Consider the following 9,493-nt stretch of genomic DNA (forward strand, 5'->3'; position numbering starts at 1 on the left):
GAACCAACTTCCCATGACTTGGTCTAGACAAGACACAACCTCGCGACTAATGATTTCAGATTACTACTACATTTTAAGACACAACCTCGCGACTAATGATTTCAGATTACTACTACATTCTAAGACACAACCTCCGTCCCGGAATGAAGTGGGGGGAGGCCTTTGATGTGCCGTGAAATTACGGCGCATTCAATGCCAACTGTTTAGTCTTTTGTAAATCCTCAAGTACTTTTGATGTCGTTTCTCGTATTTTTGTGTTAATTTATAGAATAACATGTCATGGAAGCAACTTGAGGCAAAATGAAGCAAAAACCAGCTGAAGTGAACCAGAACATCACTTGCGAGTCGCATGTACTGCATGCGAGTCGCAGGTGCTGCAACATCTAATGACAGAGATGGCTAAAACGGAAGACAGTGGTACAACACATGCGAGCACCATATGCGAGTCGCACCTGATGCAGCAGATGCTGCACCACAGCTGTTTGAAGATGCAGTACCTACGAAGCTTTGGAGCAACCTGCGACTCGCAGGTTGCACATGCGGCACCAAGTGCGATTCGCACCAGATGCACAAGGGTATTTTTGTCTGGAAATTTTTCCCGTTTTGGAGATTCTATAAATAGATTTTCTAGGGTTTTGGACTGATAATTCTACAGATTTTAAGTTGTCTTTTTGTGGAGCTCATTTATTATTGGTTGGTGAAGCTTTTAAGAGATTCCTTTGCTTTTGTCATCTTCTCCATTCAACACTTTTGTAAGCTTTATGAATACACTTTACATTATGGCTTTACCTTTAATGAATATTAGTAGCTAATCTCTTTAGCTAAGGTTGTGGGACCAAATGTGTTAGTTATGTGATTGGGTTTCATATTCATACTTCATTTATATGCTAATGGTGTTTTATATTAACTCTTCAAGTCTTAATGTCTTATGATGGTGTACAACATTACTTGTGCCTTAATACCATTACTTTGCTTGGAAAAGAAAGTAGAGGTTAGGAAAAGAGTTAATAGCAACAATTTAGGTCATTAAATCCATCTAATAGCTTGAGCTAGGAATAGGAAAGCTAGTTGAGGCTAAATGGGTGTTCTCATATAAAACATTCTAGGGCTTGGAAAAGCCTAGGATGAAATTTGCTAATTTGGTTGGAAAACTTTTAGCAAGATTCACGTGACCTTTGGTTTAATGCATCTAGGCATATGAATAAGTTGAATTGATACCCAAGTGCATTACTTTCCATTGAACTACAACCTTGGTCCCATTTACCAATAGTTTACATCTTATAACCACTCTTAGTCTTTAATGAACAAACAACAACCAAACTACTATTATATTCCCCTCTCCCTTGAAATATAGACTAATAGTCAGGCATTACACTTGACAAGTATATTTATTCATTGTATTCTCTGTGGGATTCGACCCCAACCTCGTTGGGTTCTATATTTGACAATGACCGCTTACTCTTGATATTAAAGGTGTAATTTGGGCGTATCAAATTTTGGCGCCGTTGTCGGGGAATACGGTCTAGAAATTTACTAACTAGTGTAAAAATTTACTTTTAGTCTTTATTTCTTTTCTTATTTCCTTTTTTTGTTGTGTGTTGTGCCGGAAATATGAACGAGAAAGATAACCCCATCCAAAATCCACCAGTGGCGATCGGTGAAGAAGCTGCGGGGGCAGGCTATGTAGCCGCAATTCAGCCCCAGCCTCTAATTGGAAACTCGAGTTTCCACGTGACCAACATAATGCTACACCTGCTCAACACTAATGGCCTGTTTGGGGGTCTACCCAAAGATGACCGGAATAGGCACCTTAGGAAGTTTCTTGGGGTTTGTTCTACTAATGTGCATCCGGGCGTCTCAATTGAAGCAGTCAAGCTATGGCTCTTCCCGTACTCCCTAATAGGGGAAGCCATGACCTGGTTAGATGATCTACCATCTGGATCCATCACTACTTGGGAGGAATTGACCGAAGTATTTCTCAAGAAGTTCTTCCCTCCATCGCGGATGTTACAACTTCGTGACGAAATCAACAACTTTCGTCAACTTCTTGATGAGGCTCTCCATGAAACTTGGATTCGTTTTAAAAAGAAAATGAAAAGTTGTCCCAAGTATGGGTTGCCCGATAGTGTGCTTCTACAAACATTTTATAGGTCTTTAGACTCGGTCAACAAATCAGTGGCGAACAACATTGCAGAGGGGTCTATTATGGATAGTTCTTATGCCACCGTTTGTGAATTGTTGGATAAATTGACCGAGACTAATGAAGCATGTCACACTAGGGATTCGGAAGTTCCTCCAAAAATGTGCTCACTCGTGAGATGATTAAGAAGGAGGAAGAGAGAGATGAATCCATGGCCAAACTTGTCACCCAAATGGACCTTCTTACAAAACATGTCATGGGTGGCGGAAGCAAAAAGGTGAATGCGGTAGAATCCTGTGAAGGGGGTTCTCCGGATGAGCAATGTTTCCAAATGTATCTTATTGGTGAAATTGAATACTTGAAATTCAATAGATCCTCTCTTTTCTTCTTGAAAAATAACTGAAATGACAGAATTTTTTACCATAAAAGAATTTCCCCTTTCTTTATTTTACAGATATGGATTTTATCGAATTTTATCGATCAGTAATAATAATGCCAGTAATTTGAACGTGGTGTATAGACTTAATTTCTTTATGAACTCCTAATTTTATCAATTCCAATAAATTAATCAAATTCCAAATTTGATTCAGATAGGAATCCAAAAAGGTGGTAGGTAGTGATGAGGAGGCAAGTTATGTCAACAATATAAGGGAGGGTTCCCGTCTGAACTACCAAGGTCCGAGTCAAGGATCTTGGCGGCAAGGTAAAGGGAATCAAGGTTGGAACAAAGATCAAGGTCACTCAAATTGGAGAGATAGTCGTGACAACAATCAAGGGGGTTACAACACCAATTACAACAATCATCGGAGCTCAAATCCGTATGTCCCTCCAAAGGGTAATCAACCAAGCTCTAGTCAACCGCCCACTAGCGATCCCGCTAGTTCAAAAATTGAAGATATGTTTTCAAGAGTGTTGAAGAAAGTGAAATCCACCGATACCTTTTTCAAGGAGACTAGAGATGAGGTTAAATCAATGGGGCAAGTTGTGAGTTCGCACTCCATCTCTATTAAACAATTGGAGTCTCAACTTGGCCAAATCTCGGTTATCCTCAACCAAAGGCAAAAAGGCTCACTCCCTAGTGATACAGTTGCAAATCCAAGGAATGATGGTGATCATAAATGCATTGCAATTACTACTAGGAGTGGCAAGACAATTGGGGAAGAGGCATTGGTGAAAGAGGATGTGTTAGGTGATAATGAGAAAATGGTTAAAGAACCCATGGTTGTAGATGAAGAAATGAATCCAAAGAAGATGTGGGCTAGTATTGAAAAGCCCATTGTTGTTGAGAATCCTCCAAAAATTAATGATGCTTCCAAAATCAAGGAAGCGGTAGAGGAGGTACCAAGGGCTTCACCGCCCATTATGAAGCCTCCTCCTCCTTTTCCCCAACGATTGGCAAAGAAAGAGGATGATGGAAAATTTCTCAAGTTCATCGAACGATTAAAGGGGCTCTCAATAAATATTCCATTGGTTGAGGCACTTGAGCAAATGCCTGGTTATACAAAGTTCATGAAAGATCTTGTGACCAAAAGAAGGAGTCCTGGCCTTGAAACATTGGGGGGCACTCATCATTGTAGTGCAATCGTTACCAAAGCTTTGGTACAAAAAAAAAAAAAGACCCCGGAGCGTTCACAATTCCATGTACCATCGGTAAATACAAGTTTGCAAAAGCTTTATGTGATCTTGGAGCAAGCATCAATTTGATGCAGCTATCTATCTTCAACAAGTTGGGATTGGGCACTCCCCGTCCCACCACGATGAGATTACTTATGGCGGATAGGACCGTGAAGAGGCCCATTGGTATTCTTTATGATGTGCTTGTGAGAGTGGATAGATTATTTTTTCCGGCCGATTTTGTGATCTTGAATTGTGAAGTTGACTTTGAAGTTCCCATAATCTTGGGAAGATAATTCTTAGCTATGGGGCGTGCCCTTGTGGATGTGGAGAAAGGTGATTTAAAATTTTGGATGAATGATGAAGAGATCACTTTTCATATTTGCAAGTGAATGAAACAATCGGCGGATATGAGTGCTGTGTCGGTTATTGATACAATCGATGAAGCAATGGAAACAAACATATGAAACATGAGTTGTCCCAAACATGTTTAATATGCGAATCGTACCTGCTGCAGCAGGTGTTGACAGTGAAGAACAAAAATCAACTTCACAATGTGTAGCACCTGCGACACTACTTGCGAGTTGCATGTCGTACATGCGACTCGCATGTGGTGCTTCGCAGGTGATGCCACCCTGCAATACTATATTTTTTCTTTCCTGCTTCTTTCTTGTTACTTGATACGCTCAAATTACACCTATTAATGACGTAAAGCGGACGTTGTCAAATATAGTAACCCAAACAAGGTTGGGGTCGAATCCCACAGGGAATATGGAGAGAAAAGGGTACTTATTGTATGTGATACTAGTCTTTAAAGGCTTTAATCCTATTCCAAATATTTTGAAAAGAGATTTGGTTTGTATTCGCTATTTTGAAGTGTTTGGAATTTGTTTGGATTTGGAGAACCAAAGTTGTGTCCCCGTGATGATTAGATGTTATGCTATAGGTGTCAATATGATATATTTCTAATGGGTCGGGGTTATGTATGCACTTAATCTCTAATGCACTTTCTAATATTTTCCAATAGTTAGAGAGTATTTCTTTTCATGATTTTCCCAAATGCAGAAAAGTTATAAATAAGATTGATTAAATATGCCAAGTAGAACTCATCTTATCCCTAAGCGAGTTCATTAAACGAGGGTTAGCGCCCCGAGTCCTTGTTATATTATTTCAAATCACACCCTAGTTCATCTTTCCAAATAAACTAGGGTTTGTGTATGAACAAGTGTTTGCAACCACTAATGAACAATGAATACGAGAAATAATAAAACACATCACAACCCATTATATATATATATACATACAATGTTAGACACCCATTACATAGCACCCATCATTTGGGTCCACAACTTTGATTAAAGAAATTACTCACACATTATGGTTTCAAAAGTAGTAGGCAATAAATGAGACATAAAGCTTACAAAGTGTGATAAAGATGATGGAAAATAGAATCTTGTTGTCTTCACTAAGCTCCAAAAGGGGAGTATTCAATGCTCACCCACCAATGGAACTTTGTTCACGTGGTTACAATCAAAATTGACTGCAAAAAAAAAACCTCAAATGTTCTTTAAATAGGCTCCAAAAAACGCACAACGACTACTGACAAAATTGCCCCCGATAGCAAGATCGACGAACCGTCGATCGTTCGACGATCCGTCGATTTCTTCGTCCTTTGTACCTTCCTCAACGTGTTCCATTCGACGGTGCCGTCGACCAGTTCGACGCTCCGTCGAGTATTCCGTCCTTCTCTCTTCTTGTTGACAGATCCTGATTGACGACACAAATGATCGAATCGTCGATGTGTCCGTCCTTTGTCGTTTTCAACTTTGTCATCACTGGAAAATCGATCTTATCACCGCTTCAAAGGACGGTTCATCGGCTGATCGACGGAATGTCGATTCTTCATTTCTAGCCAATTTTTCTTTGTTCTTTGCTTTTTTTTTTTTTTTTTCTTTTTCTTTTGGGCCATTGTTTTCCTAAAACACAACAAAACATATTAACGAGAACCAGACTTGCTTGAAAACAACCAAAATTCATAGTAAAAAGGCGTCGAATGTGCCACAAATCCGCAACACATCATTACTTAAAGAGCACCATAAATAGTGGGTATATTTTTGTGTGATGTGCAGGATGGCTCGAACGAATAAAGCACAAGGTGAAGGAAAAAGAGCAACACGACAAGCATCCACCTCTAGAAGAAAAGAAAAAGCACTTACGGATCCGGTGTCATACCCCATTTTAACCCCGGAGAGTTAAAGTTAGAAGTATGACATATTGGAGATTCCTATTTTTGTTGTTTTTAAGGAGTCGCCACCTAATTATTTATGGTGAATTAGGACACCTAAAGTTTATTAAAGTTATGTTTAAAGTTAACTCTGTTTAAGGTCTGCGAAACTTAAGATTCTAGGTAAGGGTTCAATTAGTCTAAAGGGAAGGTATTAGGCACCCTTTAAGACCCATTAACAATGGTTAACCGACCGGACTTATAATTAATTAGGCTAAGTGTAAATATAGTATTATAAAAAAAGAAGGTAGCTTTGTAACTATGACTAAAGGTATAGATAGATATGTAAGAATGCTATTTAAAATAGAATTTGTAGAAAATAATAATTTGTATAAAAGAGTACTTTAATACGACTTATAAATGTTGTTAAAGTTTTAAGCGGAAGTATAATAGTGTGATTTAAAATAATACTTATAGAAAACATAATAATTTGTGTAACAAAAGATTCGAAATGTTAAATGAGACATGAAGATATTGCTAAAGCCTAATTTGAAAATATAGTAATATTATTCAAAAACAAGATTCGTGAAAAATAGGGTAATTTGCTTATGATTGATAGCCTTTTAAAAGATGAGTCGTCAAATGTGAAAATAAAAATGATGTTATATGAATACGATGGTGTAGAAATGCCTAGACTTATATTCTTAAGTATGATGAAAAGTCCATAAGTTTCTTTCTATTTTTTTTATCACTCATTATTTAACCAATTGCGGCTAAAAAAAATGTATAATTGGGTAAAATCTTAAAAATGTTTATAAAATATAATTGGATCCCTATTTAACGACGTTTTGAAATTTATAAGATAGTAAGAGTGAAAAATGATTCCTTTAACCCAAAATATGTAGTCATATTATTTGAAAATCAATTGCTCGAATAAATGTTATAGATATTATAAATAGTTTAGAAAATAGAAGTGAATGTAATTTGTGAAATTAACTACCCATCACTAAACTAAAACCCTTAACGTCACTAGGATTTATCTAAATTACCTGAAAGGTAAAATGTTAGTCATACAAAGCAAATAAGAATACACAACAATAGAAATAAGGGAGAGAGTAAACGGGTAAACGGGTTTGGCCTATTTATTAGGGCCCAGCTGAACTGTTCACGTTTATTGGGCTCAGGCCCAATAAATTCCTCTATATTGCTGCTGTGGGCTGTCTTGTTTATTGAGCTTGGGCCCAGATTTTTATTTCCTTGTTTGGCTGCAGATTGGCTGCTACTATATGGGGCTGACTCGAGAGGAGTTGTGTTGGGCTTTAGCCCAACGCCAAATGCGGAAGGAGACGAGTTCGAGGGACTCGTATGCGATAGTCCTGTTGTGGGTACAGTGAAAATGGGTATCGATGTCTCGAATCTACGCTCGAACTCGAACGAACCCGAAAACAGAGCGAAATTTAAACAAAATCCCAGATTTAGAGTAGGTAAAGTAGAAATGTTGAGGATAGTAAATTATCCCCTTTTTATGAATCAAACCCAGATAAAAGAAACAGAGCCCGAATCCCCCATGGCTAAAGTTCACCGGAAAGTAAATTCACGTTTGGGAAGATGGTCTGTCCCCCCCAAAAAAAACTCAATAATTCCCTCCAAATACTGAAAATCCCCCCTTCGATGGTTTTAAAACTTATATGTATAGAGATTTTGACTCCAGATCTTTGTCGATCTCTCCGTTTTTTAAAATCAAAACCCCAAAAAAAACAACGAGACACTTTTTTTCGATCTGTTCTTGTTTGTTTGAGTTGATTTTCCTTTCTTCTTTCTTCCCCTTCGTTGTTTTCCTCTTTTGTTGCTCCTTTTTTTCATTTCTGTTGTCGTTCCTCTCCCTTTATAGGTTTTGTTTTCGTTTCTTTTTGTATTGAAAAAAAGAGAAGCGGGAGAGAGAGACAAGTAGGGGACAGGGGTGAGTGGGGATCGGAGACGAAGGAGGGAAAGGGGGAAGTGGTGTGCGGCGGTGAGCGGCGGAGTGGGTGAGTGGAGGAGCGGAAGAAAAGGAAAAAGGAAAGAGAGAGAGAGAGATGAAGGGGCGGAAATGAAGGGGATTCCCTTAATTCGCTGAAAAAATGAATTGGACCCGGTCTATTTGTGGACCGGGTCAAATTTTAGACTGGGTATTTAAAAGAATGGACTAGTAAATTAGACATGGACTGATCTAAAAAATTGAGATAAAAAATATGGTCTAGTCCAAAAATATTAGGAATTAATCGGACTTTGATTTGGGGTCCGGTAAGTCAAAATACGGACTGAGTGCAAGAAATAGTTTGGCTTCTAAATTTGAATAAGAGACACATTTTGATTAACGATGTACTAAGGGTGCCAGAATATCACCTAATACGGAAATATGTAATTATAAAAAGATCCGGGTAAAAATTATATGATGTCGCAAATGACCGTGCAATAATATTTAATAACAAACGTTATCATTTAAATGTGCTAATTAAATGCGATGTGTGTGCGGAAGTTGCAAATTTCAATAATACTAAATAATAGTAGCGAATAAAATAACGCTGATAATAATGACTAGTAATTAATAATAATAATAATAATAATAATAATAATAATAATAATGGAAATAACAAGAATGATAATAATAAAGGACAATTAATAAAAAATGATAATTTAAGAATAATAATAACAATAATAATAATAATGATAATAATAAACTGCAGAAGAATAAATAAAACGTGGGTATTAATAAAAGACTAATTTTTACTTTCTCGAAATAACAAAAGTATAAATAGGTATTTCGGAGGAGATGCGGGACAAAATTGGGTGTCAACATCCGGTCCCCCAGTCTGAAGAGGGGAGACATGAGGCTTCCTCACCTGAGCCCGAGGATGCCACCACAAAAGGTGAAAGAAGGGAAGCAATGGAGCAAAGGTTCACTATGACTGGATCCAAGGACCTGTACAAGGCTTGGAGCTTTATTAAGCCCGATGGAAATCCGGTCCGGGGCTTCATTATCGAAAAGAGGGTCACTTTGAATGGCTTACAAAACCAGTGCCCGGGCATCATCCGTAAGCTCGAGGCCTTGAGATGGATCTATTTTATGCATCCGGCTGAATACTCCCCAGCCCTTGTGATGGAATTCTATGTGGCTTATGCGGCCAAGTTGAATGCAAAAATCTCGCGCCGCCAACCAAATAAGAATGTGGAACACTTCTGTTGGGTTCCGATTTGGGGAAAGAATGTTGATTGTGCTGCCGATACCATAACTTCCATCATATATGAGCAGCGAAGAGAATCAGATCCTATTAAAGGTTTTGCCTCCGGTGAGTTCTGAATATGATTTAAGGATGAAGAACTCAGAGGAGCAGCGAGAGTGGGTTGCTTCGGTGATTGCCTCAGGGACTCCGCCATGGCTGGATCCGTCTGTCTCCATTGAGAAGAACACGTTCAACCGTGAAGCTAAGTTTTGGCTACCACTAGTATCATCGCAGGTGATTCCCTCCAAGAAC

Source organism: Lycium barbarum, chromosome 5, assembly GCF_019175385.1.
Source record: "Lycium barbarum isolate Lr01 chromosome 5, ASM1917538v2, whole genome shotgun sequence".
In the NCBI taxonomy this organism is placed as follows: Eukaryota; Viridiplantae; Streptophyta; class Magnoliopsida; order Solanales; family Solanaceae; genus Lycium; species Lycium barbarum.